The following is a 23689-nucleotide window of genomic DNA, read 5'->3' as shown; positions in this document are numbered from 1 at the left end:
TGGCATCCTGGAGGCGAAGTGCTGGAGTGGTGGGCGAGGTGAAGTCTTGAGTTCGGATAGAGGTGTGTCCCGAACTACCATGGGGCAGGCCAGTTCGGGTCGTTGCCCTTTGTGTTGTAACGCTCGGGGCTTAAGGGAGAGCTCGGGATCTTTACGGGGAGTTCGGGCTCCTTGTAGAGAGTTCGGACCACTGGTTCCTCCTTTCGGAGCTCGCATCTTAGGTGTGTTGTCGTGCCGAGCTGTTGCCTTCGCCACATGTCAAGTGATTACGAGGTCGGGCCAAATCTTCCTTCATCACATACCATCCGAACATTAAACATATATATTCATAACAACCAAGGCTATGTAGATTGTCTCCTATTATTTCTTGGTTGATTACGGTTAACACGTAGGCTGTAGTGATCAACCATCTTGAACATGATTTCATCTCTGACTTGTTCCATTCGTCTAGTGGCTTGTGAACCTATGTCAATTGAAGTCTATGCTACACCGTGGAACATCCGTCCCTCTCCTTCAATGGGAACGTCCTCTTATAGGAACCCATTCCAATATGGATGTTGTATCCGCAACATCTGAATGAAATTGTGCAACACACAACAAGCAAGCATAATCCTAATTTGCTTGTGAATTGGGTGGGGATGCATCAATTTCAAAATTAGGAAATGTGCTTTTAGAACTCCAAAACACCACTCTATGGCATTCCTTCGTGAAAAATGCACATAATTGAAGTATTCTTTGGATGACCACCTCTCCCTTCAAAGTCTCTCAGGTGGTATTTCTCTAATCTCTATGAAGATAGAAATCCAAACATATTTGTGTAACCCGAATCAACAACACAATACTTTCCTACACGAAATTGCAATCATATTTATTAGTGTATTGATGATGTTAATATATCATAATTATTTGATAATTTTGTTGACCTTCTGGTGGTAGAGGAAACCTATTTCTCTGGTTTTTGGACTATTTCCAAAATACCCTCGAATCATGTGCAACACCCTCTCATTCTGTTTCAACGAAAGTAAACAACATGTAAAATGAACATGCGCACATCACATTATGGGTGGTGATTAACTTGCATCCCCTTAATGGCACTTGCTCACTAGCTGGAACACACGCATGGACATGTGTGCCATCTATAGCACTAACACAATTCTGCAAAGAGAAAAGAAGAAATGCAAATGAAGTTTTGTTATTATGGTATATTTAAGAATAAAACACTCCACAATTAGAATGAGTTACCTCAAACCACGGATAATACTTTGGATTATTGAGAATCTATGGTGAAACAACTGTCAGATCTTTAGGTCGCACAATTTTTTTACCAAACTCACAGATGGCCTTCAAAGTAGTGTTAAAATGTCATGAAATTGTTTCACTAGAATGCTGAAAGCAGTTTGTAGTATTCCAGTTTGATTTGTTGTGCTCTATCACTTGTAATAGAATCACTACATGCTCATCAGTTGATACATATCGATTGTCTTTTACTAACCCTCTCTATCTCAATGAAGCCACTAATCTTAGAAGCACTGGTGGTGTCAGTTTGAACATATCTGAGCATCTAGTGCCACCACTATAGATGACATTCTTTAAAAAATTTGACCAAGCCAGTATGTCATCATGGTAGGGTGTCTTAGGGATCGACATCTCTTCTTTTTCCAATTATCTCACAATGAGGACATTTGTTATCATCTGTTGCTCTTCATCATCAATTGCAACAATTAAAACTGCTTGTAGAATTACCATCCTATTTGGGATGTCAACCATTTTGATCTGGCATATGAATAATGAATGACTATAAAATACCTAACAAGTTTGGATCATGATTCAAATGACATCTCATGGTGGTGACCCCTGAGCATACATTAACATCTGCATCATAACAATCAAACACGTGTTTCCCGTAACCTGCAATACCATCCCTTTAATGGTGCATATGGGAAAAAAGCAAGCATAAAAGTATACCCATCCATTCATTAATCATCAACCTGCCTCAAGCCCACAATCTTGCCTCAAACATGTAATACACATCCATCCATTCACCATGTGCCTATGTCAAGTGTAACCATCAAGGAAAAAAAAGCACAATTAAGAGAAAATAAACCTAAATTCAACATACAACTCTATCAATCCATCCATTCATTATTTACCTATATAACCATAACAACAAATGAGAGCAACTAAACCTAACAAAAAATGAGAGTGAATATATAAACATGTCTTTACCATATCTATCTATCTATCTATCAAACCATCCATTTACCATCAAAGTAAATCAAGTGTGACTATCTCATAACAAAAAAAAAAAAAATCAAGTCATATGTGTTTCAAGTTTAACCATCCAAACAATAGTTTAAGCATTAAAAAAAAAAAAAACAAAACAAAGGTAGTAACTTTTTGAAAGTCAGAGAGTACATGTTTAACAATTTATGACACTCATCACCCAAATCTTCCTAAGGGTGGGGGGCATGTTCAGAAACCACTCTCTTGCATCTAGGTTCTATAAAACCTCATATAGCTTGACATAATCATTATGGTCAATCCCTTTAATGGTGTTCAACTCTACTAGCACATAAGACATGGGTGTTAGACTATCTATCCTTGTTTTCAATCCATTTATTGCCTCCACTAGCCTATCAAACTTTTTATCAGTTGATGTACTCTGATTAGCAATTGCTTTACAAAACTTTGAAAGTTTATTCCTACATGGAGTTTTAGTGGTTGTAGCCGAAACTTGGTCAATGTCAACATTGCCTGATTCATCAACTCCTAATGATAGTTGTTGGATCTCATCAACATGTGGGTCAGTTGATATGTTTCCCTCATCTCGGGGTGGGGACTCTACGCCTTGTGCCAACGATGTTTGATGTAACTGGTTCCGGTCACGTATCATTTTTTTTTTCGTGATGTGTCAATTTTTTTGGCTAATTATCTCATCATATAGTCTGCTCCCAAGTGGCCTGTGACTCAGAGGCTGAAGTGGAGCTCCCTGGCGGCGAACCGTCTGGTGGTGAACTACCTTGATGAGCTGCTTGGAGGCGAGCTACTGACGAGAGTAGAATTTAGCATATTTTTATCCCCAATTATTATGTCTTTTATGCCAAATTAGCATCTAATTGGACTCATATTTTTGTTCAGGGCAAGAAAGAAGGCATCGGGAGCAAAGAAAGACAAATCGAATGATTTTTCACAGTTTGACATCGTTCAGTAATCTGGGCCTAACTCGCATATCCGAACTCTCCGAATGGGATGATTCAAGATCCATTGGAAAGATAAGAGAAAAAGCCACAACTTTCATGTTTTGGGGTTTCGCAGATTCGACCTAAATCGAAGTCAAATCCGGGCCTGAAGTCAGGGAAAATCGCAGGAAGGCCCAATCTGCAGCTGAAGCCCAACTTGCAGAAAAGCCTGGCTGAAGCCCAATTCGCAGAGGAGGTCTAATACGAATCAAAGAACAAGAAACTGAGAAAAGTCCTTCCAAATCTAAATTCTTGATGTAATTTTAGAAAGATAAAGGGATTGAGTTCATTAAATAAAGAGATAAGAGTAGGATTAGAATATGACTTTTTATTCTTGTAAGATAAACTTCAAGAGGAAGTAGGAGACCACCCCTCCCCTTTAAACTATATAAAGGAGGGGGCGGACCAGCTTTAGGCACCACACAATCACTCAATCTTGGGGATTGAATCAAGAAGAAAGGAGCAATCAGTCAAGAAAGGAGCAAGAATTCAAGAAGAAGGTGGTGGCAAGAGGAAGAGATCTCAACATCATGGGCGATTCCAAGAGTTTTTTCTTTCCCTTTGTTTGCTTTAATTCTTCTACCATGAACTGATTTGTTTCTTGCTAGGGCTAAGGAAAGCCTAATCATGTTAATGAATATATTTTTATCTTTATGATTTATCCAAGATTGTGATTTTCATATAGTCTATGAATTATTGTGCTTAATGCAATTAAGAGCTTGGCCACCTCTTAATTGATTTGAGTTATATGAATGAATCGAGAGAGGAATTCACATAATCGATTGAATAATTCATAGTATGAATTGAATGGTATAAAGAGATATATATACACGATTCATCTGAACTTAATGGTTTTTCTCGGACTTAATGCATCTCCATCTTGAGAGCTCTACTCGAGAGATTGAAGGGTTACTTGATGAGCGTAGGTTTAGTATATCTCGAGAGAGAAAATTAAATAAAATTGGAAAGACCTCAACTTATGGGAATGACAAATAATCTTGGTTAATCGAACCCATCAATATTCATTGCATTGGTTAGGTGGACCAAAAGCCCTAGCGATTCCATCCATTGCAGATTCAATTAGTGACCACCTTTCATTTTATTTCTTATGCTAATTTTTATTTTCAATAGTTCTGGCTCAATTATGAATTTCAGTTGTCCAGATAATTAGGGAAGATTGTGGTTCTAATACTTATTTTGTTAAATCCCCCTGGGAATGATATTTTATACTACTTGATAACTAGTGCACTTGCTAGGGTTATATATTTATATCTATCAGCTACCTTGATGAGCTGCCTGGAGGTGAGCGACCTTGATGACAAGCTCCCTAGTGTAGTGCAACCCGACTGCTACCGGCAAGAGGTGATCTGGCTACCAGTAACGACGGGAACTGAATTGGCTACTCCCTGCTGGCGATGATATGCTCATCTTTGTAAGCGGTGGGAGATGAAGGACTTGCGAGAATCAAATTAGAGAATTCGGGGGTGTTTACCCAAGGAGGTCACTCCGATGGCTAAGTTAGCACAGTATAGTAGTAGAGAGCTTGAAGATGATAAGAGAGAGCTAGAGACTAGAGATTACCCATCCCTTTTTTCATCATACCTTCACCCCTGGGGGGTGAGTTCTTTATATGCTGGAGTCCTCACGGGTTAGGTGGAGCAGTTCTTGGATCCCAACTGTGATGGGACTGTCTTGCATGTTAGGTGGGTGAAATGGCACCAAACAGTAAAACTGTCCCTTCTTGTCAGAACCGAGGAGTGGGTGAGCTAATATAGCCATTACAAGTCACAATCCCGTAAAATGCAGGGTATGGAGGTGTGTTCTTCGAGGTTGTCAGGTTGGCACCTGTGTTAGGCTGCCAGCTCGTGCCAGGCCAAGCTGCCAGCTCGTGCTAGGGCCAGGCTACCAGCTCGTGCCAGGGCTAGGTCAGGCCAGCTCATGCTAGGGGCCAGGCCACTAGGTTGCGCCTGTGGGACACCATCAACTTAGCAAAGTTTTGTGAAAGTGGTCCCGGGTGCCACCTAGTTGTTTGGAGGTGCTAGGCTACATGAGGGTGAGATACCTGTGGCGAGTCGCTTGTGGCGAGCTGCCTGTGATGAGCTGCCAGTAGCGAGCTGCCTGTAGCGAGCTCGAGCTATCTACCTGTCAAGGGGTTGCACTTAGTTGGCACAAGGTGCCAGGTGTCACAATGTTATTGGAGGGCCAAATCCACCCTCATCAATGCTGAAAACCTTCTAATGGGTGTTGTTCCCCCAAATATGACCTCTAGGTTGTTATACTATGGGCCACCCACATTATGAAACCTTTCGGCCTTGGGGTTAGCCTAAAAAAAGACACTAGGACACCAATCAATTTATATGTAATGTCTTGAATTTAAAAATTTTAAATAAAATTACATAAGTTTAACAAATACAGATAAATAGTTATCCCATGCCTCCGATGAGGCTACAACCATCTACTTCTCTTCGTCCCAACCAAATCCAGTTTGCCTAAACCTTAGCTTCATAAATTCCTTATACCTACTCTTTAAATCTTGTATTTTGTTACTAAATGATTTCGTGTTGAACTTCCGCCCAACTTGTGTGAAAAAGCTCTGCCTCACTTCTTTTCAAGCAACTGGTTTCAAACAACTTGCTACCATCCCCCCCACACTAGACTTATTGTACAAGTAAATCTATGAAAACATTTTCTTGCGTAGGTGTCCAATTTGCATTTATGGTGGAGGCATTTTCAAATGATGTATAAGCTACACTAGCCACCATCAAATAAACTGACACAAGTTTGTATGGGCATATATCTTGCTTATAAATCATAGCTCAATCATATGTAGGTTACTTTTATTTATTTATACTTCTATTCACTGCCATGGAGTGCTTAGGGCTTAGGGTGATCATTTACCCAATTAGTTGCTTGCTTCTCAAAGAATGAGACTGAGATTGAGATGTGCTCTACGATTCCAGTCAATTTTTTTTCTTTTATTTTTTCTGTTGTTTTTTCTTATTTATATTGTTTGATAGAAAATAAGAGATAAACAAGAAGTTGAGGGAAAGTTCTTAGGAATTTTTTGAGTGCTATTGGTGGCAAAAACCAACAACACCCAGATTGGCTCTGCTTTGAGGGAAAGTTCTTATAATTTACCCAAAATGGTCTTACGTGTCAAAAACCAACAAAGAGTGTCTAATAATGTAGAAGTGGTTGGCTCTGCTTTGTTGATAGAAGTGCTATTGATGGGTGACACCATTCTGTCTTTCTTGGATTTCTTGTACAGAGTTTCATGAAATTAGACAAATACAACATATACTATGGGCTATCAACTTATCACCCAACAAACAACAACAAAACCGCAATTTTGAACCAATACAAATGGTGGGGAATGATCTATTAAATAATCCATCAATTGAATGGATTATTTAATATACAATAGTTATAATTTCATTGGATTGAATCCAATTAATAGATTTATATGTAATGTGAAGAAAGTGAAAATAAGAAAATTGCTTTTAATATAGAATAGTTATACCAAGATAAGAAACCCGTATACAGGACTATAGGCTTTGCCTAAAACGACTTGCATAATATGAATTATGATCTCTCTTGTGTAGTCTCCTCTGTGTCTACAAATCTTTACGTCTAAAGCCTTATGGTAACCAGAGTCGAATTTTCACAAGAGTAACTAGTGCCCCCTTGCATCACAAGGGACTTGTGAGAACTGAATCAGAGGACCCGGGGATATTTTCCCGGCGGGGACTCTCTGATGCCTAAGTTAGCATTCTGAGTACAGAGAGCTTTGAGAGAAATGAGAGAGTTAGAGAGCAGGGATTACCATCCTTTTTTTTCCCTCTTTTTGGCTTTGGGGGTTGGAGTCCTTATATAGTGGTGTCTTCACGGGTTAGGTGGGTGAAAAGCCTTCAAACGGTAAGACTCGTCATATCTCGTCAGAACTGGGGTACGGTGGTGAACTCCTCGAGGTTGTCAGGCTGGCGCTTGTGTCAGGCGGCCATGTTGTTAGGTCAGCGCCTTTGTCAGTCGGCGAGTCGGTGTCTGGGCCAAGTTGTCAGGTCGGCGCCTGTGTCAGTCGGCGGGTCGGTGTCTGGGCCAGGTTGTCAGGTCGGTGTCTGGGCCAGGTTGTTAGGTCGGCGGGTCGGTGTCTGGGCAAGATTGCCCGGTCGGCGCCCGTGTCAGTCGACAGGTCATTGTTTGGGCCAAGTTGTCAGGCAGGAGATCTTCCCGCGATACGCCAAACTACTCTTCTGTACCGAGCTACCCTACAAGTGGCGAGTTGCTCAGGGGAGCTATGCTGAGCTGCTTGTGGCGAGCTTTGCTGAGCTGCCTGGCTCCTTGGTGGTGAGCTCCTTGGAGAGTTGCCTAGCTCCTTGGCGAGCTACCGATGTCCTTGGCGAGCTCCTTGGTGAGCTATCGAGCTCGTGGGGTATGCCGTTACGATTCATTGGTGGGCGTCTTATGGGTTGCCAAGTCGGCTAGTTCGGATCATGTGCCAGGCTGATCCGGCCAGGTCACGCAGGCCGCACCAGGACATGTGCAGGCCGGATGCAGGTCGCGCCAGACCAGCTAGACCGGTGCCCGGGTGGAACACCAACTTGGTAAGTTGTTGCCTGGGTGTTTGTCTACTTGTCACGAGGTGCCACATGTCGCAATTTCACTGAAGGGCCAAATCTACCCTCAACAAAACAAAAAATAGACGAAAACGAAGATATGAAGAAGATCTCTTACTATTCTTCTCTTCTTCTTCCACTTCCAAGTTGTTGTTGCCTAAATCTTCAGAACCCTACAATCGAGTTCTTAGCGGAATCCCTTTTAAAGCATCGAATCAAAGCTTACGACATTTCCGCGTTAAGAGGAGAATCCATTATCATGTTTCTTCTTCTTCTCATCTTCTCTCTCCTAAAACTTCATTGCTGCCTCCATGAAAACGACTTCCATCGTATTTGACGAGGCACACACATACTCTCTCTTCCTCCGTACCAGAGAAGGTGCGACACATGATGAACTACGATTCTCTCAACAAGCCAACTAACACAATAACACTAATATTGTTCTTACCGAGATTTTTTCTTTCTAGTTTTTCCCCTACACTTCTTGGAGTATGCTATTAGAATCAGAGCGTGTGACAGGTGGGGACAGGGCATGAAACACCGCTGCGATAATGGCGTATGGAAAGGGAAATTGATGTAAGTGATTTGGCCAGACCTAATAATAGAGGGACACGTGAACACAACTTAATTGGCAGGACGATAGCTCATCCCGACGTACTCAAGTCTGAGCAGCTTCCAGCCAAAACCGTGCCTGACAACATAGAAGCCAGTAGCACCAATGTGGAGCCAGTGAAGAAGCAACAGAAGCGGCGTCGCAAGGCTCGCCGAGCTGCAGTCCAAAGCCAGCCCGACCAGCCCAAAGGCAAAGAAGAGGCGAGCTCGGGAACTATGAAGACCACTCCTCTTCTCTTTGTGCCGTCTCCTCTATCCCTCGAGCTCCTGGCTATCTCGATACGAAAAGATTTCAAGGTACCTCCCCTGGACAAGTACGATGGGTCGTTCGATCCAAACGACCATGTATATTCATTTCAATCATAGATGCATCTAGCCGGGGCTGATGAACCTTGGATGTGCGTGGTTTTCTCCACAACCTTTAAAGGAGTAGCTCGCACATGGTATAGAAACCTTGCGCCCGGGACAATTAAGAGTTGGGTGCAGTTTGTGCAGATCTTCACCTCGCACTTCATCACTAGCAAGAGGTGCCCGAGGTCCCAGGAAAGCCTCCTTGGTATAGCCCAAAGTGAGGGAGAATCAATCCGGAGCTACATCAAGAAGTTCAACAACGCATGCTTGCAAATCCCTGATCTAGACCCCGCCGTGAGACTCACCACTGCAAAAAGAGGCATCACCCACAAAGAGTTCAAGTGACACGTGGTTGCCAACAAGCCCAAAGATGTTACTGAGTTCCTCAAACTCGTCGACCAGTTCATCGGAACGGAAGAAGAGATGAACTAGAAAAACGAGAGTACACCAGAAAAGAGGAAAAGAGAAGGTGAGACATCAACTAACGGGGATAATAAGCGGAAGAAAGATGAACCGACTAAAGGAGGAAATAACCGAATCAGCCTTTCCGAGCTCCTCCTGTTAAAAGGACAAATTACATGCCCTTGAACGCGAAGCGAGTAGAGATCCTTATGGTGATCAAGGACGCTTCTTATTTGAAATGGTCACCTCGGATGAGAGGGGATCCGAATACCAGGAACAAGATTGTATACAGCCACTTCCATAGAGAACACGGTCATAGCACCGAAAATTGTAAGAACCTCCGCGACGAGATAGAAGAGCTCATCAATTGATACATATCGATTGTCTTTCACTAACCCTCTCTGTCTCAATGAAGCCACTAAACTTAGAAGCACTGGTGGTGTTAGTTTGAACATATCTAAGCATCTAGTGCCACCATTATAGATGATATTCTTTAAAAATGTTGACCAAGCCAGTATATCATCATGGTAGGGTGTCTTAGGGATCAACATCTCTTCTTTCTCCAGTTCTCTCACAATGAGGACATTTGTTATCATCCGTTGCTCTTCATCATCGACTGTAACAATTAAAACTGCTTGTAGCACTGCCATCCTATTTGGGATGTCAACCATTTTGATCTGGCATATGAATAATGAATGACTATAAAATAACTAACAAGTTTGGATCCTGATTCAAATGACATCTCATGGTGGTGACCCCTAAGCATACATTAACATCTGCATCATAACAATCAAACACGTGTTTCCCATAACCTGCAATACCATCCCTTTAATGGTGCATATGGAAAAAAAACAGGCATAAAAATATGCCCATCCATTCATTAATCATCAACCTGCCTCAAGCCCACAATCTTGCCTCAAACATGTAACACACGTCCATCCATTCACCATGTGTGCCTATGTCAAGTGTAGCCATCAAGGAAAAAAAAACACAATTAAGAGAAAATAAACCTACATTCAACATACAACTCTATCAATTCATCCATTTACCATGTACCTATATAACCATAACAACAAATGAGAGCAACTAAACCTACATTTACTATACATCTCTATTAGTCAATCCATTCAACATCGATCTAACTATATAACCATAACAAAAAATGAGAGCAAATATATAAACCTGTCTTCACCATATCTATCTATCTATCTATCAAACCATCCATTTACCACCAAAGTAGATCAAGTGTGACTATCACATAACAAAGAAAAAAAATCAAGTCATATGTGTTTCAAGTTTAACCATCCAAACAATAGTTTAAGCATTAAAAAAAAAAAAAACAAAACAAAGGTAGTCAACTTTTGAAAGTCAGATAGTACATGTTTAACGATTTATGACACTCATCACCCAATTCTTCCTAAGGGTGGGGGGCATGTTCAGAAACCACTCTCTTGCATCTGGGTTCTAGAAAACCTCATATAGCTTGACATAATCATTATGGTCAAGCCCTTCAATGGTGTTCAACTCTACTAGCACATAAGACATGGATGTTAGACTATTTATCATTGTTTTCAATCCATTTATTGCCTCCCCTAGCCTATCAAACCTTTTATCAGTTGATGTACTCTAATTAGCAATTGCTTCACAAAACTTTGTAGGTTTATTCCTACATGGAGTTTTTAGTGGTTGCAGCCGAAACTTGGTCAATGTCAACATTGCCTGATTCCTCAACTCCTAATGATGGTTGTAGGATCTCATCAACATGTGGGTTAGTTGATATGTTTCCCTCATCTCGGGGTGGGGACTCTACGCCTTGTGCCAATGATGTTAAAAACCTTCTCGTGGGTGTTGTTCCCCCAAATATGACCTACTCTAGGCAACCCACATTATGAAACCTTTCAGCCTTGGGGTTAGCCTAAAAAAAGACATTAGGACACCAATCAAATTATATGTAATGTCTTGAACTTAAAAATTTTAAATAAAATTACATTAGTTTAACAAATACCGACAAATAGTTATCCCATGCCTCCAATGAGGCTACAACCATCTACTTCTCTTCGTCCCAACCAAATCCAGTTTGCCCAAACCTTAGCTTCATAAATTCCTTATACCTACTCTTTAAATCTTGTATTTTGTTACTAAATGATTTCGTGTTGAACTTCCGCCCAACTTGTGTGAAAAAGCTCTGCCTCACTTCTTTTCAAGCAACTGGTTTCAAACAACTTGCTACCATCCCCCCACACTAGACTTGTTGTACAAGTAAATCTATGAAAACATTTTCTTGCGCAGGTGTCCAGTTTGCATTTATGGTGGAGGCATTTTCAAATGATGTATTAGCTACACTAACCACCATCAAATAAACTTTTGGTTATTGACACAAGTTTGTATGGGCATATATCTTGCTCTACGATTCCAGTCAATTTTTTTTTCTTTTATTTTTTCTATTGTTTTTTCTTATTTATATTGTTTGATAGAAAGTAAGAGATAAACAAGAAGTTGAGGGAAAGTTCTTAGGAAATTTTTGAATGCTATTGGTGGCAAAAACCAACAACACCCAGATTGGCTCTGCTTTGAGGGAAAGTTCTTATAATTTACCCAAAATGGTCTTACGTGTCAAAAACCAACAAAGAGTGTCTAATAATGTAGAAGTGGTTGGCTCTGCTTTGTTGATAGAAGTGCTATTGGTGGGTGACACCATTCTGTCTTTCTTGGATTTCTTGTACAGAGTTTCATGAAATTAGACAAATAAAACATATACTATGGGCTATCAACTTATCACCCAACAAACAACAACAAAACCGCAATTTTGAACCAATACAAATGGTGGGGAATGATCTATTAAATAATCCATCAATTGAATGGATTATTTAATATACAATAGTTATAATTTCATTGGATTGAATCCAATTAATAGATTTATATGTAATGTGAAGAAAGTGAAAATAAGAAAATTGCTTTTAATATAGAATAATTATACCAAGATAAGAAAGTCGTATACAGGACTATAGGCTTTGCCTAAAACGACTTGCATATTATGAATTATGATCTCTCTTGTGTAGTCTCCTCTGTGTCTACAAATCTTTACGTCTAAAGCCTTATGGTAACCAGAGTCCAATTTTCACAAGAGTAACTAGTGTCCCCTTGCATCACAAGCTCATAGATCGACATTCATTTTGTCAGAATAATACAGATGAATATAAACGCAATAAGAAAAAGAAAAAGAAAAATAATCAGTGATTCCTATATCAAATCATTGACTACACTACCATACTCGCTTTAATCTATTCATAGCACAACAAAGTGGGACATATGTGTTCACGTTAATCCATACATGACACACCAAAATGTAAGGACGCATTAACAGAAAACAATTTGACTAACAAAAAAATGAAATTGTTATGAACCGTACCTACGCAAAACCACAAAAGACGAAACAAGAAAAAAATCCCTAACAATTCATATTGGGATGTGAGCTGTACCTACGCAAACCACCAACCGAACGATGGACGACCACTGCCCTGAAAATCTTTCTTCAGGGCTTCTAAACAAACAGAATACGGCACGAAAAAACTTGCCAAACGGGCCAAAGTTATTCCCTTGTCTTGTTTAATGTCTATAGGACTGTCAGTATCGAGGTATTGGATTTCAATTTTGTTATAATAATCCGATACCCAACTAAAGTGAATCCAATTTCAATATAATTATGTGCAATTTGATCAAGTAACACCAACACTAATTTTTTCTCTTTTACTTTTAATGTCAAAATCCAATTTAATAAATCAAATCGACAGAATCCAATCAATCCATCGACAGCCTCACTAGAAATCTGCTGCCTTCTTACTGTTTGCCATTTAGGAGTGGAGTGGAGTGGAGGACTCCCTCACGCATCTACAAGTTCAATGAAATCTTCTGCCTTATGATTTCTTAATAATCCATTGTCTATCCCTACGGATTGATTGTTGGCGTTTAGATATCATGGAATTCGATAGAAAAAAGGTAAAATTATAATTTTCGCTTTTTTTTTTTTTTTTATAGATATAGGTTTTGATGAAATCAAGTATAAAACACCCGTATGATTGGAATAGATGATCTGTAATGCTTTTTTTTTCGAGTAGTAATTTGGAAAAAAATCTTCTCTCTTTTTTGGATTAAAGTTTGAGGATTAAAAAAAGGGATTTTTGAGTAAATTACATTTAATTTTGGGTAAATTACAAAAACTCCTTGTCTCTTTTCATCTTAAATTATAAAAATTATCCACTCCCTTTTATAATAAATTAAGAAAAATTAAATAAATCATAAATTTATATATATAAATAAAAGATCAGATTTGCTTTTGGTGCCTCACATGTACATCCCAACATGCATTAGAAACATCTCACGTACTTATTAATTATTATTCACATGAGATGTTCAGGTGGATGTGTATGTAAGAGCCGCCCATTTGTGAGTAACAGATCCTGTCTCATAAAAAAAAACTTTTACTATTTCATTTAAATATTGAATCTAATAAAAAATATGGATTGATCGTGATTCGATTTACCTTTTTTATTTGGTTGAATTTAGTTAACTTTATATGACGATGGATTTTTCGATCAAATAATCGAATTTGAATCACCCCTTACTGATGTAAATGACGCAACTCCAGGGGCTATTTATTGTAAAGTGAAAGTTGCGGGGTATTTGTCACTCCTTTCGGTATAGTAATAATGCTCTGATCCTTTGATCGTTTGACCGGTTTCTATCGTTCAAGTAATTTCCTTGCGTCACTCGCATGATGCTTGTTTATTTTTTTGGGAAATACTCAAAATTAGTACCTGTAGTTTGGGTCGAGTGATACCTGGGTTTTCTAACTTTAAGAAAAAGACAATTCAGTACTCCAATTATTGAAATGTGACAATACATCAACTGGCATTTGAAAAAGACGTAAATATCTTTTAATTCTTTTGGAGTCACATTTGAGTAGACACGGTGATCTCTTGGGACCGTTAATTTTTTTTTTTATCAATTTTTTATCAGTATTTAGATGATCTCAACTTCGCTTCTTCGGACACTCTCTCCGGAGTCTGCTATTGTGCCGTGGACATGGCGTCTCTCTCTTCTGTGGCTAACAATAACGAGCTTCACGTAGTGATGTTCCCATGGTTAGCTTTTGGGCACATGATGCCGTTTTTGGAGCTCTCCAAGCGTTTAGCTGAAAGGGGTCATCGCGTCTCTTTCGTTTCCACACCCAGAAACATCCAAAGACTCCCCAAGATCCCTCCAAGCTTATCATCTCTCGTGCATCTGGTGGAGCTCCCCTTGTCTCCCACCGACGGTTTGCCGGAGAACGCAGAGGCAACTGTTGATCTCTCATACCACAACGTCCAGTACCTTAAGAAGGCCTTCGATGGGTTGGAGGGACCCTTGACTCGTTTCTTGGAGAGCTCATCCCCAGACTGGATCCTTCACGATTTTGCGCCTCACTGGTTGTCGCCTATCACAGCCAAGCTTGGCCTGCCTTCTGCTTTCTTCAGTCTCTTCAATGCATCGGCACTTGCCTTCTTTGGGCCTCCGAATGCTTTGTTGGGTGGGGATGATGACTGTCGGACGAAGCCGGAAGACTTCACCGTTCCGCCCAAGTGGGTCCCTTTCCCATTGGCGTTTCGCCTCTATGAGATCCTTAGAATGGTCGATGGCTTAGACCGGAATGCTTCAGGTGTCTCCGACACCTACCGAATTGGATCAGCGGTCCTAGGGTGCGATATTGTGGTCATTCGAAGCTGTATGGAGTTCGAATCCGAATCCGATTGCTTACGTCTCCTCGAGGAAAAGATCTTCCGCAAGCCAGTCATTCCGGTCGGTCTACTCCCTCCGGCGGCACCAGCAGTGAAAGATGCCATGGGTGAGGATGACAAGTGGCTAGACCAACAGGGGCGGGGGTCGGTGGTTTATGTTGCATTCGGGAGTGAGGTAACACTGAGCCAAGAAGATGTGACGGAGTTGGCTCTTGGCCTAGAGCTTTCTGAGTTGCCATTCTTCTGGGTGTTAAGGAAGCCATCCAGCTTGACCCAGGAAGTGTGGGGACTATTACCAGATGGGTTTGAGGAACGAACCAAGGGTCGAGGGGTGGTATGTAGGGGTTGGGCACCACAGCAGAGAATCTTAGCACACCCATCGGTTGGTGGATTCTTGACCCACTGCGGTTGGAGTTCGATAATCGAGGCACTTGAGTTCGGGCATGCATTCATTCTACTGCCCTACTTGGCAGACCAAGGGTTGAATGCTAGGCTATTAGCATGGAGAAAGTTGGGGGTAGAGATACAGAGAGATGAACGAAGTGGGTCGTTCACAAGGAGCTCTGTGGCCGAGTCGCTGAGGTTGGTGATGGTGAGCGACGAGGGCGCCGAGTTGAGGGCCAATGCGAGGAAGATGGCAGAGATGGTGGGCAATAAGCAGCTGCACGATCAGTACGTGGATCATTTGATTAGCTACATGCAAGAGAATAGACGTAGTCACGTAACTCTTAAGGCGTGGCCATTGAAACCAGGCAAATAGGGAAATCTGGGCTGCATCAATAATGGCCAGATGATCAATATGTTTAGGAAAGAAATACTGCATATGGTTAGATTTGATTTGGGTTGGTTCGATTTTGTATGCAATTTGGACTGCATCTGCATAACAACCCGGAGGAGAACTAAGGTGCCTGATTTTGTGGTTGGGGAAGAGAGTAAATCATGTTTTTAGACTTTGTTGAATAATAAAAGAATAATCTTGTTCTGTCATGTCTTGCCGGCCGGTATGTAACATGGTCAGACACCTCCGGATAATTTATAGGGTAAAATACAAAACTTCCCTTATAATTTCTGACAATGATAAAAATCTTCCTTATAGTTTCACTTTAATAAAATAGGTAATACAAAACCTCCTTTTTTTTTTTTAACTTTTAAAAAATTCACAAAAACCTTCCTTCCTTGACTGATCCAAATGAAAAACGTTTAATTGATCCATATTTTTTTTTCAAAGTACCATTTTTACCCTTTTATAAAATAGGCACCGAAATAACTAACCGATGAAGAAGGGATTAAGCCGACCAATAACAGTTGCCGGTGAATAACCATTACTATGGAAACACCTATATTGCAGCATGGCAATCCTCCAAATGCAAGAATAGGCCCTCACAAAAGCAGGACTGTGTTATTTGCAAAATGTAAAGAAAACGAATAGAACAGATAGAAAGGACCAGAACGAAATAGAAGAAGAGACCCTTTTATTTGGAGGAGTTATTTATTTATGAGAGAGGGTTTGGAGTTGCTCGTCGAGTTTTTTTCAATGCCTTTCGCCTTTTCTTGGTCTAACTCGAACTGGGATTCCTTTTACACAGGCATGCAAAGATGAAATTCTTGTTCTTGAAATTATAACCCCCATGATGGAATAGCGAAATAGAGGGTATAACCTTCAGCTTAAAAAAAAAAAACAGAGGGAGAGATTAATGGCGGTTTTGACCACACAATCCAATTTTCAGACCTTGATCAATAAAACCCACTACACAAAATCTCCATTACCTTTTAAATCATTTATATGTTCATATGAGCATAATCTCCATTGTCTCTCAAGGTTGATAGGACTAGAGCACAACTCTTCAATGAATTGTTATCCTCTCAATTTCTCAATGACCTAGTTCTAGACATAGTGAATTAGTGATAAATACAAAGATTCCGTTCCTATTGAGAATCGTGATAAATTTAACTACGGGATCCCAACCCAAACTCTTGTTTTCGAGATTTCATTTAACTGCCGGATCCATTTTCCCTGCTCTTTGGGTCTTTTTTTTTTTTTTGTGAAATACTTTCTTTTGTGACTATCATCCAATTCTTGAAAAGGAAGCAACCATTTTTGTTGAATTAGAGCAGAAGGATATATATGGCTTCAAGAACTATTGCCAAGGATATCATCACTCTTCCGGGTTCTGCAGCTATTATGAGTGAGTTTTCTTCCCTTTTGACTGTTATTTGGAATCTTCCACCCTCAAAGGTATTTAGCATTAAGTTAATATTTGACGAAGGAATGCCCAGGAAGTTAACATCCGGCAATTGTTCTTCACCGGCAATTGTTATTAGTTAGTTATTTTAGTACCCATTTTAGAAAAGGTAAAATGGGCATTTGGAAAAAAATATGAATCTATTAAACGTTTTCTGTTTGGGTCAGTGACAAAAGGGAAGTTTCTATCAATTTTTTTAAAAATTCAGGGGTGATTTTTATTAAAGTAAAACTACAGGAGAGATTTTTATGATTATCAAAAACTATAAGGGAGGTTTTTGTATTTTACCCTAATTTATATCAGGACAAGAATTGACTTTCCAAACTCCATTATTTACATTATTTGAATTGAAGGATTTCTGTGGATGCAGATATTGGGATTTGATGCAAATTAAGTGGGGATCAACAAAATCAAGAGCTAACTACAAAAATGAAATTTTGTCACAATGCAAAGAATTGCCGTGTCACAATTCTTTAGTAAGAACCTTACGTATCTTCGAATTTTATTAAAAGTTTCAAGTTATGAAAAAAAAAATTGTATAAGAATAATACTCCAAAACCACCGTATCAGTTTGTCTAGGGACCCCCTGTATTTTGGGGTCTGTGATAAAGACCCCCTGTATTTTGTTTTGTGATAAAGACCCTCTCTTGTATTATGAGAGTGAGACAAAGCCCATTTTTGTTAGTTTTTCGTTGAAATCTGTCATTGCAATACCTATATTACCTTTGCAGATAGTTGGAAGAAAAACATTGTTCATCTTCCCCAATTCACCATACATGAACAACAAATCAGCATTTCTCTCTCTCTCCTCCGATCTCTCTTCTTCCTTTATAGCGAATGCTCCAAAACCCAAATGCAGCAGATTTTATAGTCCTATTCTATTGTCCGCTGGACTGATGTTAGAATGGGTGAAGATGAGAGGAGAAAGAGGAGAGAGAGAGTATGTGTGTGTCTCCTCTGTAACTGTAAGGTCAATCTAAGAGAACCTGATGTAACCGTTTCTGGTCACGTACCATTTTTTGTGATATATAATTTTTTTTTGGCTAAGTACCTCATTATTTGACCCGGTGGTGACGTGCCTTGGTGATGAACTACTTGGTGGCGAACTCCCTGGTGGAGAACTGCCTGGTGGCGAGCTCCCTGGTGAAGAGCTACTTGGTGACGAACCACTTGGTGGCGAACTCCGTGGTGGAGAACTGCCCGGTGGCGAGCTCCTTGGTGGAGAGCTACTTGGAGGCGAACTGCTTGGTGGAGAGCTACTTGGTGACGAACTGCTTGGTGGCGAACTCCCTGGTGGAGAACTGCCCGGTGGAGTCCTTATATAGTGGTGTCCTATATAAGCATGCATTCACATTAAACCATATAAAACACAAACAAAAAACAATTTGACTGACAAAAAAATGAAATTGTTATGAACTGTACCTAGCAAAACCACAAAAGAAGAAACAAGAAAAAAACCCTAACAATCCATATTGGGATGTGAGCTGTACTTACGCAAACCACCAACCGAACGATGGACGACCACTGCCCTGAAAATCTTTCTTCAGGGCTTCTAAACAAACAGAATACGGCACGAGAAAACTTGCCAAACGGGCCAAAGTTATTCCCTTGTCTTGTCTGATGTCTATAGGACTGCCAGTATCGAGGTATTGGATCTCAATTTTGTTATAATAATCCGATACCCAACTGGTTTTTTCTCTTTTACTTTTAATGTCAAAATCCAATTTAATAAATCAAATCGACAGAATCCAATCAATCCATCGACAGCCTCACTAGAAATCCGCTGCCTTCTTACTGTTTGCCATTTAGGAGTGGAGTGGAGTGGAGGACTTCTCCCTCACGCATCTACAAGTTCAATGAATCTGCTGCCATCTGATTTCCTCATAATCCATTGTTTGTATCCCTACGGATTGATTGTTGGCTCGAGTTGGCGTGTAGGACGGGAAGGGAAAAAAATAATATTATTGAACGTTCTGTCTTTTTCATGTTTGGTTTGTGCCCGTGTGATATCGTGAGATTCGATAGAAAAAGGGTAAAATTATAATTTTCGCTTTTTTTTTTACTTTTTTTTTTTTTTTTATAGATATAGGTTTTGATGAAATCAAGCATAGAACACCCGTATGGTTGGACAAAGACTCCCTTGTACTATGATCGCGAGACAAACACCCCTTCGTTAGCATTCCATCGAAATACGTTGTTATAATATTTTTTAATTCACATACTATCCTCTCTCCCCACCAAGCTGACTGTACTCCCCTGTTTGACCACCAGATGAGACAACAAGGGCTGCATCAGTGGCCCCAGCTGGACTGTGCGGAAGATAAAATCGAACATCCCCCTAAACCTCCGGCGGTCACCACCGCCAACGATGGCGAAGTTGCTTTCCTGTGTCTGCAACAACAACTTGGCTTTCTCGTTGGGGGCTACAATCGTGTGCACAACTCCCCTCATCACCGCTCCCGCCATCAGATCCTCATCACCGCTCCCGCCGGAAGACTTCACCGTTCCGCCCAAGTGGGTCCCTTTCCCATTGGCGTTTCGCCTCTATGATCATAGTTATGTGGAGCATAACATGTAGAATGGAGGTCATAGATTTTTTAAGTTTTCTTTTTGCTTAATAAAATTTTATAACCAAATCAGTTCCTACTATGTGGAGGGATAATATAACCAACCCAAACCAATTATTAGATAGATCAAACACCTTCCCAATCCCACTGTCCTATTGTCCACTATAACCCGACTTATTGTGATGTTTTCCTGTAGTATTAAAATTGGCTGTTCAAGTTTTGAATTGTTTTTTAACTGCCTGCATAAAAGGAGTTGGTTAGACACATGGGTAGGAATTTTGATTTGAAAGTGTAAAACTTCTCCCATAAATATAGGTTGAAGAGATGAACAATAGGATCCTTTGGTCGATGGCTTAGACCGGAATGCTTCAAGTGTCTCCGACACCTACCGAATTGGATCAGCGGTCCTAGGGTGCGATATTGTGGTCATTCGAAGCTGTATGGAGTTCGAATCCGAATCCGATTGCTTACGTCTCCTCGAGGAAAAGATCTTCCGCAAGCCAGTCATTCCGGTCGGTTTACTCCCTCCGGCGGCACCAGCAGTGAAAGATGCCATGGGTGAGGATGACAAGTGGCTAGACCAACAGGGGCGGGGGTCGGTGGTTTATGTTGCATTCGGGAGTGAGGTAACACTGAGCCAAGAAGATGTGACGGAGTTGGCTCTTGGCCTAGAGCTTTCTGAGTTGCCATTCTTCTGGGTGTTAAGGAAGCCATCCAGCTTGACCCAGGAAGTGTGGGGACTATTACCAGATGGGTTTGAGGAACGAACCAAGGGTCAAGGGGTGGTGTGTAGGGTTTGGGCACCACAGCAGAGAATCTTAGCACACCCATCGGTTGGTGGATTCTTGACCCACTGCGGTTGGAGTTCGATAATCGAGGCACTTGAGTTCGGGCATGCATTCATTCTACTGCCCTACTTGGCAGACCAAGGGTTGAATGCTAGGCTATTAGCATGGAGAAAGTTGGGGGTAGAGATACAGAGAGATGAACGAAGTGGGTCGTTCACAAGGAGCTCTGTGGCCGAGTCGCTGAGGTTGGTGATGGTGAGCGACGAGGGCGCCGAGTTGAGGGCCAATGCGAGGAAGATGGCAGAGATGGTGGGCAATAAGCAGCTGCACGATCAGTACGTGGATCATTTGATTAGCTACATGCAAGAGAATAGACGTCGTCACGTAACTCGTAAGGCGTGGCCATTGAAACCAGGCAAATAGGGAAATCTGGGCTGCATCAATAATGGCCAGATGATCAATATGTTTAGGAAAAAAATACTGCATATTGTTAGATTTGATTTGGGTTGGTTCGATTTTGTATGCAATTTGGACTGCATCTCTGCATAACAACCCGGAGAACTAAGGTGCCTGATTTTGTGGTTGGGGAAGAGAGTGAATCATGTTTTTAGACTTTAGTTGAACAATAAAAGAATAATCTTGTTCTGTCATGTCTTGCCGGCCGGTATGTATCATGGTCGGACACCTCCGGATAATTTATAGCGTAAAATACAAAAACCTCCCTTATAATTTCTGATAATGATAAAAACCTTCCCTATAGTTTCACTTTAATAAAAACTTTTTTTTTTTTTTAACTTTTAAAAAATTTGACAAAAACCTCCCTTCCTTGACTGATCCAAATGAAAAACGTTTAATCGATCCATATTTTTTTTCAAAGTACCATTTTTACCCTTTTATAAAATAGACACTGAAATAACTAACAGATGAAGAAGAGATTAAGCCGACCAATAACAGTTGCCGGTGAAGAACCATTACTATGGAAACACCTACATTGCAGCATGGCAATCCTCCAAATGCAAGAATAGGCCCTCACAAAAGCAGGACTGTGTTATTTGCAAAATGTAAAGAAAACGAATAGAACAGATAGAACGGACCAGAACGAAATAGAAGAAGAGACCCTTTTCTTTGGAGGAGTTATTTCTTTATGGGAGAGAGGATTTGGAGTTGCTCGTCGAGTTTTTTTCAATGCCTTTCGGGCTTTTTCTTGGTCTAACTCGAATTGGGATTCCTTTTACACAGGCATGCAAAGATGAATTTCTCCTCTTGTTCTTGAAATTCTAACCCCCATGATAGAATAGCGAAATAGAGGGTATAACCTTCAGCTTAAAAAAAAAAAGAAAAACAGAGGAAGAGATTAATGGTGATTTCTGAATTGTGAGAGTTTGTGGAATCATTTGACCACACAATCCAATTTCCAGAACCAAAATGACCAATTTTCAGACCTCGAACAATAAAACCCACTACACACAAAATCTCCATTATCTTTTAAAGCATTTATATGTTCATATGAGCATAATCTCCATTGTCTCTCAAGGTTGATGGGACTAGAGCACAACTCTTCAATGAATTGTTGTCGTCTCAATTTCTCAGTGACCTAGTTCTAGACATAGTGAATTAGTGATAAAATACAAATATTCCGTTCCTATTGAGAATCGTGATAAATTTAACTACGGGATCCCAACCCAAACTCCTACTTTCGAGATTTCATTTAACCGCTGGATCCATTTTCCCTGCTCTCTGGGTCTTTTTTTTTTTTGTGAAATACTTTGTTCTGTGACTCTATCATCCATTTCTTGAAAAGGAAACAACCATTTTTGTTGAATTAGAGCAGAAATATATATATATATATATATATATATGGCTTCAAGAACTATTGCCAAGGATATCATCACTCTTTGAGGTTCTATAGTTATCATCAGTGAGTTATCTTCCCTTTTAACTGTTATTTGGAATCTTCCACCCTCAATGGTATTTAGCATTAAGTTAACATTTGACGAAGGAATGCCCAGGAAGTTAACGTCCAACAATTGCTCTTCACGGGTAATTGTTATTAGTTAGTTATATCAGTACCATTTTACAGAAGGGTAAAATGGGCATTTGGAAAAAAAATATGAATCTATTAAACATTTTTCTGTTTGGGTCAGTGATAAAAGATAAATTTCTATCAATTTTTTAAAAATTCAGAGGAGATTTTTATTAAAATAAAACTATAGGAAAGGTTTTTATGATTACCAGAACCTATAAGGGCTAATTTATATCTGCACAAGAATTAATAGGTATTGTTTCCAAACTCCATTATTTACATTATTTGAATTGAAGGATTTCTGTGGATGCATATATTCGGATTTGATGCAAATTAAGTGGGGACCAACAAAATCAAGAGATAACTACAAAAATGAAACTTTGTCACACAATGCAAAGAATTGCCGCGTCACAGTTCTTCAGTAAGAATCTTACGTATCTTCGAATTTTATTAAAAGTTTCAAGTTATGAAAAGAATTTTGTATAAGAATAATACTCCAAAACCACCTTATCAGTTATGATAAAGATCCTTTTGTACTATGACCGTGAGATAAAACTCCCTTTTAGTTAGTTTTCCGTTGAAATCTGTCGTTACAATTCCCATACTATCCTTTCCGACAATTAGAAAAAAAATACTGTTCATCTTTCCCAATTCATCATACATGAACAACAGATCCACATTTCTCTCTCTCCTCCGATCTCTCTTCTTCCTTTATAGGGAATGTTCCAAAACCCAAATGCAGCAGATTTTATAGAGTCTTGTTCTATTGTCCGCTGGACTGATGGAAGAATGGGCGAAGACGAGAGGAGAAAGAGGAGAAAGAGAGTATGTGTGTGTCTGCTCTGTAACTGTAAGGTCAATCTAAGAGAACCAAAAACAGACGAAAACGAAGATATGAAGAAGATCTCTTACTATTCTTCTCTTCTTCTTCCACTTACAAGTTGTTGCCTGAATCTTCAGAACGATGCAACCGAGTTCTTAGCGGAATCCCTTTTAAAGCACCGAAGCAAAGCTTACGACATTTCCGCGTTAAGCAGGAGAATCCATTATCATGTTTCTTCTCCTTCTCATCTACTC

At 40.1% G+C, this 23689-nt stretch overlaps 2 pseudogenes across 1 annotated transcript; both read left to right on the top strand.

The window, feature by feature from the left end:
• The first annotated feature begins 14184 nt into the window (after positions 1 to 14184).
• Positions 14185 to 15978, top strand: LOC148850690 (putative UDP-rhamnose:rhamnosyltransferase 1 pseudogene; annotated as a pseudogene). Its single transcript, XR_016098663.1, has one exon. The product of XR_016098663.1 is annotated as a putative UDP-rhamnose:rhamnosyltransferase 1 pseudogene (transcript).
• Positions 15979 to 19587: 3609 nt separating this feature from the next.
• LOC148850689 (putative UDP-rhamnose:rhamnosyltransferase 1 pseudogene) lies at positions 19588 to 21113 on the top strand (annotated as a pseudogene).
• Positions 21114 to 23689: the final 2576 nt, after the last annotated feature.

This window comes from Nelumbo lutea, chromosome 5, assembly GCF_056320005.1.
Source record: "Nelumbo lutea isolate HS-2025 chromosome 5, American lotus-T2T, whole genome shotgun sequence".
NCBI classification, from domain to species: domain Eukaryota; kingdom Viridiplantae; phylum Streptophyta; class Magnoliopsida; order Proteales; family Nelumbonaceae; genus Nelumbo; species Nelumbo lutea.
Note: the sequence above shows the minus strand (reverse complement) of the source record. Positions and strands in the feature narration are given on the sequence as shown.